Genomic DNA, 8,914 nt, shown 5'->3' on the forward strand with positions numbered 1-8,914 from the left:
CGCTTTAACTGCAAATACTCTGACGGCTAATTTGAAGCTAAAGCAAGTAAGATTTTTATTCAACAACTGTTTTCAATTTAAGAGAAAATTTGAAGCACTGGTGATAATATGCAGCAGCCATCGGCAAATTTGTACTCACGATGACATCACTGGACGCAAGCCGCAATACATAAGATGTAATATTAATCGTGAAAATAAAGGATTCCATTCGGATCCCAGTGGCGGACTTTCAACCCAATTTTCTGACGTAGGCTACACGATATTGATTTACAGATGAATGGATTATATTTTATTTCACCTTTATTTTTACTGTGCTACAACAACCTAGGAAAATACGTTACAAAGTGCCACTCTTAATACCACTCGTAAATTTTCGTCTGCTAGTCACGATATTTGTTCAGATTTTACAAGTTTTAATTCAGAAGACAAGTGTTCCGAAATATATTGAATATAGAGCCAAACATAGGGTTAAGATATAAATAATAGGGTTAGGATATAAATTAGATTTACTTTAATTAATTATGTTATATTAAGTGATTCCCAAGAAACTAGTTCGATTAATTAAAATGTGTCTTAGTGAAACTTACAGCAGTGTCCGTATAGGCCAATTTTTGTCTGATGCTTTTCCAATTCACTGTGGTCTAAAGCAGGGAGATGCACTATCACCTCTACTTTTTAACTTCGCTCTAGAATATGCCATTGGGAAAGTTCAGGATAACACAGAGGGTTTGGAATTGAACGGGTTACATCAGCTTCTTGTCTATGCGGATGACGTGAATATGTTAGGAGAAAATCCACAAACGATTAGAGAAAACGCGGAAATTCTACTTGAAGCAAGTAAAGCGATAGGGTTGGAAGTAAATCCCGAAAAGACAAAGTATATGATTATGTATTGTGACCAGAATATTGTACGAAATGGAACTATAAAAATTAGAGATTTATACTTCGAAGAGGTGGAAAAATTCAAATATAATGGAGGAACAGTAACAAATATAAATGACTCTCGGAAGGAAATTAAACGCAGAACAAATATAGGAAATTCCTGTTATTATTCGGTTGAGAAGATTTTGTCATCTAGTCTGCTGTCAAAAAATCTTAAAGTTAGAATTTATAAAACAGTTATATTACCGGTTGTTATTTATGGTTGTGAAACTTGGACTCTCACTTTGAGAGAGGAACAGAGATTAAGGGTGTTTGAGAATAAGGTTCTTAGGACAATATTTGGGCTAAGAGGGATGAAGTTACAGGAGAATGCAGAAAGTTACACAACGCAGAGCTGCACGCATTATATTCATCACCTGACATGATTAGGAACATTAAATCCAGACGTTTGAGATGGGCAGGGCATGTAGCACGTATGGGCGAATCCAGAAATGCATATAGGGTGTTAGTTGAGAGGCCAGAGGGAAAAATACCTTTGGGGAGGCTGAGACGTAGATGAGCAGATAATATTAAAATGGATTTGAGGGAGGTAGGATATGATGGTAGAGACTGAATTAATCTTGCTCAGGATAGGGACCGATAACGCGCTTATGTGAGGGTGGCAATGAACCTCCTGTTATTATTGTATTATTTTGGTATTGTTAATATTATGCATGATTCATAAAAAAGTAAACTCATCTGTTATTAAATAATTATGCGAACAAGAGTGTGTAACACGTTTATTTTTCCCCCGATTATTCTTCGTTAAATGCTGACGTCTCGTGCTGCTATGCATTCGGTTGCGTCACAGTCCAAGTTCATTATCGAAACTACGATACGAACTTCCTAGCTGCCATTACAATAGAAATGAAAAATTTTCTTGAAAACAATATGGGTTTAATTTTATGTGCCACATACGAGATACGCTATTAGATTCACAAAGTAGTTGTTCACCTGATGACAGTAAAAAATACTGTAATATATTTCAGATTTGCTGCAGTAACATCTTGTGACGTAGAACGAATATTTTCAGAGTACAAATATATTGTTTTTATTTTTTTTCTGAACATAAAATGAGTATTTCTTTTGATAAATTGAAAATTATCGTGAATGTTTTTCGCGTGTGTTGTCCCCTGTTTATTGTAACGTAACAGTCGATACCTTCAAAGTTTGCTTTAGCATGAGAGTGTTTGTTTTTATATTAAAACCTCTACATTATGCTTGGCAGAAGAACTTAGTTTATTTTGTGTCCAATAAAAAGGCTCGTAAGTGGTTCTCACTTTAACGTAAATTATATCCAGTGCAAGCCTTACAAATCAGCGAGTAGATACAGTAGTGTGAGGTTAAATTTATTCATTCATATCCGACGGTTTATTAGTATCAGAAATTTAACCAGATTATTTAGAAGCATGCAATTCATAGTAATTATACTTTTCTGTTCTACTTGATCGAATTTTTTTTTACCGTATTGTAAGTAAATAACGTTGTTAAGCGGCCAGTCACTATTTTTGTAGTTACAATAAATATAACATTCAATGAGGAAGCGATGTAGACCCCCACCGGTAGCACAATGCTAAAAGCGCGGTCTATCACTCTGCGAATTTCAGTTCGATCGCCATTCTGAGTGAACGTAGTAGTTGAATAAATGAATAAATAAATAAATAAGTAAATAAGTATATAAGTAAATAAATAAATAAGTATATAAATAAATAAATAAATAAATAAATAAATAAATAAGTATATAAATAAATAAATAAATAAGTATATAAATAAATAAATAAATAAGTATATAAATAAATAAATAAATAAATAAATAAATAAATAAGTATATAAATAAATAAATAAATAAATAAATAAGTATATAAATAAATAAATAAGTAAATAAGTATATAAATAAATAAATAAGTATATAAATAAATAAATAAGTATATAAATAAATAAATAAGTATATAAATCAATAAATAAGTATATAAATAAATAAATAAGTATATAAATAAATAAGTGATTAAGTAAATAACTAATAAGTGATTAAGTAAATAACTAATAAGTGATTAAGTAAATAACTAATAAGTGATTAAGTAAATAAATAAATAAATAAGTGATTAAGTAAATAAATAATTAAGTAATTAAGTAAATAAATAAGTAATTAAGTAAATAAATAAATAATCAATTAAGTAAATAAATAAATAAGTAATTAAGTAAATACTTAAATAAGTAATTAAGTAAATACTTAAATAAGTAATTAAGTAAATACTTAAATAAGTAATTAAGTAAATACTTAAATAAGTAATTAAGTAAATACTTAAATAAGTAATTAAGTAAATACATAAATAAGTAATTAAGTAAATACATAAATAAATAAATAATTAAGTAAATAAATAAGTAATTAAGCAATTAAGTAAATAAATAGATAAGGAAATAAATAAATAAGTAATTAAGTAAGTAAATAAATAATTAAGTAAATAAATAAATAATTAAGTAAATAAATAAATAAGTAAATAAATAAAACAGTACTTATACGGTAAATATCATTCTGCAAGAATGTAAGTAGTAGTACAAATAATTTATCAGCATATCAATAACCTCATAAAATTACTTACAAAAACACTCCCAAAAATAATATACACTTATTAATGGAGAATCGCTTGTGAGATTCAGACCTGTTTTGAGATAGTTGACTAAACAAACAAATGGAGAAACTGGAGGGAAACAATTACTTACAAGACAGGCGAAAACTCGTTCTTCCAAGGGAAATTGTGGCTGAAGGAGAGAGTCTGTGTGATATCCAAGCGTGTTGGACACTTCTCTCACTCCGATTTTCGCCGTTCGTATTTTTTAATAACACTGAACATCAAAACTTAACTTTTTCTCTGTTAAATGGAAAAGAAAAGGTGATTCATTTGGTAAATTTTGCGCCGATTTCATATCAGTTTACGATTTTATTCCATGGGCATAGATTTTTTGTAATACACATTTTTGTTGCAATGAAATAACTTTGCTTCGGTAAAACTAAAATAAAATGTGTATTGTATGCTGACCTAAAATGTTACTCCTGAGAGTTTTCTGTTGTATTTAGCTTTTTCTAAAATGTTGAGGACTGTGATTTTTGACAAACGGTATACTTAAAAAAAATTCACTTCTGAATGTAATTCGAAGAAGTTATGTCTGAAAGAAATATAGCCTATATGGAAAGCATATTATGACTACATAACTAACCAGGAACGTGCAAAGAAATCATAAAATGAAATAATTATATATCGTTTACCTTTCTTAATAAATTCTTGATCTTACAATTCTTTCAATTATTTGTTCATCAGAAAAAGAGCTAAAATCACTTATTACATACATATTTTTTTTTGTTCCGTTCAGTAAAAATATCAGAAAATCAAGAAAATCCATGGTTAACAGCTGTTTTATCTTCGCGATGTTGAAGATTTGTTCTTTGATAAATAGATATCGAACTGTTTATGACTGTGTAATTTATCCAATGCTTTACCACAAGATGAAGTTATCTAGAATTTGTAGAAACACTTCTACAGTAATTTACCTATTTATCAATAGGATAAAAAGCTATCCAACGATCGAAGAAAAGACCGTAAGACAACAAAGGATATCGCGTTAACAAGGGCACACATTCATGCCCTAGACGCCTCGAAGAATTAGAATTTACGACCGTAGTTCTGTCCTACAGCACGCTCGGCCTTACAGCGTTAAAAAATAATCTGCTTCATCTGGTGACGACATTCATCAAGTTACTTCTTTGCTAAATAAAAGAAGCGGGAAGACGAACTCCATGGTAACGAATTAAAGCTGTTTCATATTACACAAGCAAGAGCAATTAGAGTAATGCTTAATACACAACGTACAATAATATTCAATGTTTCTGCAGCAGAGCGACTGGGACGACGCGAGGGGATAATGCACCAACTTAGATAAAACAAGCGCGGATTAGCATACCGCGTTGCACAAGAAAAATAACGTCTGGGAACAAAACGCCCCAGATTACGTAGAATGAGCGCTAGGCCTCTTGACTACAGCAAAACGCGGGAATAAGTTTACAGCACTTGTGCTAAATGTTTTATATGTGTTAGCAGAGGTGATGCAGAAGACGTGAGGCCTGGTGCATGAAGCTAATATTACTATTTTACTAGCGACTATTTCGTTTATATGACGTCATTCCATTTTCGGCCAATGAAGTGTAATGAAATTTTGAATTTCAACCAATCACAGCCATACATCGCGATAATTTCTGCAGCTCGATTTATCACTATCAATTTATCGCATGGTCGTTCTTTTGTTTAGTCAGTGTCGCCAACTGTTTCTACGTAAATCGATGAGCGCGAATGCATTGTACAGTAGAACCTCTATTATCCGTGGTAATGAAAGGGGTGGAGTGAACGGTTAATCGAAAAAATCGGATAAACCGTACCACAAAAGATTTCGTAATTTCCACTGTAATCTTTGTTTTAACGCACTGTACCTATAGGTAGTAGATTAGAAGTTCATTAATTTAAACGACGGGTTTTTAATGGCTGAGAAAACTTCTTATGACTGCTGTCTGTGGAATGACAGGGATAGTGCAGGTCTCATGTTGTAGATTTACATACTTAGTACACTTTATATTTGTTTATTTTATTAAATTGCGCACAATTGTAATTTAAATTGTAAAAAAAAATTCGTACTAAAATACTGATACGAGATGAACCACAGTTTTTCTTTTCCCAAACCACTCACTTACTTGCACTTTTTTTTTTGCAGCAAACACGTTTTGTTTTGACACCTCTGGAAGAAATTTTGCACAGAAGTTAAACAGTACGGCCACTCGAAGAGTAGACCATACTGTGTAAGGGTAAAAGTTTGTAAAAGAACACTTTGTAGAAAAAATTCGTACTAAAATACTATACAGTACTTCATATTTTTTCTGCAGCAAAAACAAAACGGGGGGCGTCGAGAGAAAGACAGTCGGATAATCCACGAATCGGTTAATAGGGTGACGGATAATCGGGGTTCTACTGTACTAAATAAAGTGCGAAATCCTACTTCCACATCTACAAAGGATCTAATTCTATGTCCATTGTATCTAAAGAAAATGACACTCCATAATAAACTGTTCATTAAATTAATGTATTAATCAGGTTATTTGTAATTATACTATAAAATGTTTAAATTGAATTATGATTTCAGCAGATAATGAAAACGTATTTCTGTTATAATAACAAGAGAAAAGCGCAGTACATGTAACGGTTAGCATACCTGACCTGAACGTGAAACGAACTGTCCCGGGTTGAAATCCTCGTTGGGACAAATTACCTAGGTTTTTCCTGTTTCGACGCTGGACGGTGGACTAATTTCGCTGGAATTATCACCTTCATATCTTTCAGACGCTAGATAACCACAGCGTCGTAAAATAACCAACTTATATATACATATACACACATATACATACACACACACTATACATGGAATGATGATACCATGTTCAGGATTTACAGATAAGTGGGAACTGTCTGTAAAAACAAAAATAAATATGCTTATTGATTAAATTCGGACACTAATTATGACTATAAGAATAAACTATGACTGATATTAAATTTACAAAATTGTTCGGTCAGAAGTGTGAATTCTCCAGAGTTGAAAGTAATTTTTTAACGAAGGGAAGAGGAAATTTCGGTCTCAAAAGAAAGCAGTTTTATTTTTCTGAAATTATTGTTTTGTTATTTGTCTTAAATTCAGTACCTTGTATGGAGGGTTAGTTACGAATTAATAAAACATCAATTGTTTGGAAGTAAATCCCGAAAAGACAAAGTATATGATTACGTCTCGTGACGAGAATATTGTACGAAATGGAAATATAAAAATTGGAAATTTATCTTTTGAAGAGGTGGAGAAGTTCAAATATCTTGGAGCAACAGTAACAAATATAAATGATACTCGGGAGGAAATTAAACACAGAATAAATATGGGAAATGCCTGTTATTATTCGGTTGAGAAGCTTTTATCATCCAGTCTGCTGTCAAAAAATATGAAAGTTGGAATTTATAAAACAGTTATATTACCGGTTGGTCTTTATGGTTGGGAAATTTGGACTCTCACTTTGAGAGAGGAATATAGGTTAAGGGTGTTTGAGAATAAGGTGCTTAGGAAAATATTTGGGGCTAAAAGGGATGACGTTACAGGAGAATGGAGAAAGTTACACAACACAGAACTGCACGCATTGTAATTTTCATCTGACATAATTAGGAACATTAAATCCAGACGTTTGAGATGGACAGAGCATGTAGCACGTATGGGCGAACCCAGAAATGCATATAGAGTATTAGTTGGAAGGCCGGAAGGAATAAGACCTTTAGGGAGGCCGAGACGTAGATGGGAAGGTAATATTAAAATGGATTTGAGGCAGGTGGGATATGATGATAGAGAATGGATTAATCTTGCTGAGGATAGGGACCAATGGCGGGCTTATGTGAGGGCGGCAATGAACCTCCGGGTTCCTTAAAAGCCAGTAAGTAAGTAAGTAAGTAAGTAAGTAAGTAAGTAAAACATATCAATTTCCTTCAGTACATCATATTATAGTCTACTACAGGCTGTATGTATGTAGCCTGTTGTCAATAGATTTTTGGCACAAAACATCTGGAACATTACTATGATCGCCACATGTTTATTTTCCTTGTTTGCATTTAATTTTTGTGTTGGCAGCATTTTGTTTCATTCGTGTTATGAATTTGCGCATTTTCTGTGTTTTGTAAAATAATACAGTATTTTGATCAAATAAAATAAATTGAATTTGTACGAGTTTCTCTCCCGTTTACACGGTTGATCCTATTCTGATTGCATTTCCAGAACACAGCAATTAAATGGTAGATCTGCGTCGAAATATTACAAAGGAGCACATTTCTGCTAAAATCAAACAGATGGTGTAACTGTGGAAGCATAAGAATCCAAAGACTTTCATGCCTTAACACGAGAAGACTAGTGGCTAGTTTATTTTCTCAAAAAGAAATACTTTGAAATAATCTCTGATATCAAGAGATGGACTTGTTCTGAAGTAATTCTGGATGTTAATGTTAAATAGAGAAACACTTGGCTTCGTGAAATAACGTGTGCGATTATGAAATAATAGAAATCAAACATGATTTACTGCTGCGTGAAAGACAGTCATAACCAGAGCTAGGAAGTTGGTACCAAAACTGATAAGTTGTGTGAGCTTGGACTATATATCTACCGAATCAAATGTCAGTGAACCAGAACGACAAACATGTACAGCCAGGTGGTAATCAAACATGTGCTTCAATCGTCCACAGCCTTAGAACAAGAAAATAATATAAAAAAATAATGATTTGTAATTATAAACTTCGTAACTTCCAATCTAAAATAATTTACCTATACATATAAAAATAACATACAAGGCATACAATTATAATTCTAGCTTCTTTAGAACAAATAACATTGAACATTTTCATTTCATGGAATGAAATACTCCTTTTATGTTCAGAAAAAAAAATTATTTTTCTCTACAAATATTCGTTCTACGACACAAGACGTTACTGGAGCCAATCTGAAATATGATACAGTATATCGTACTATCATCAGGTGAACAACTAATTTGTGAATCTAATGTACCTCATATGTGGCACATAATATTACACCCATAATTGTTTTTAAGAAAATTTTTCATTTCAATTGTAATGACAGCTAGGAAGTTCGTATCGTAATTCCGATGTTGAACTTGAACTGTGACGCAACCGAATGCATAGCAGCACGAGACGTCAACATTTAACGAAGTATAATCCGGGAAAAAAATAAATAAAACACTCCTGTTTGCATAATTATTTAATAACAGATGAGTTTACTTTTTTGGAATCGTGCATAATATTAACATTACTTAAATAATAATAGTAGCTCATTTTGTTCTTCAAACTATTCACGACTCTATACAACTCCACAGAATGCCACTATGCGTTGTTTTTGTGAACATTCTGTGTATCGTCTGTAG

The sequence above is a fragment of the Periplaneta americana genome, chromosome 17 (genome assembly GCF_040183065.1).
Source record: "Periplaneta americana isolate PAMFEO1 chromosome 17, P.americana_PAMFEO1_priV1, whole genome shotgun sequence".
NCBI lineage: Eukaryota > Metazoa > Arthropoda > Insecta > Blattodea > Blattidae > Periplaneta > Periplaneta americana.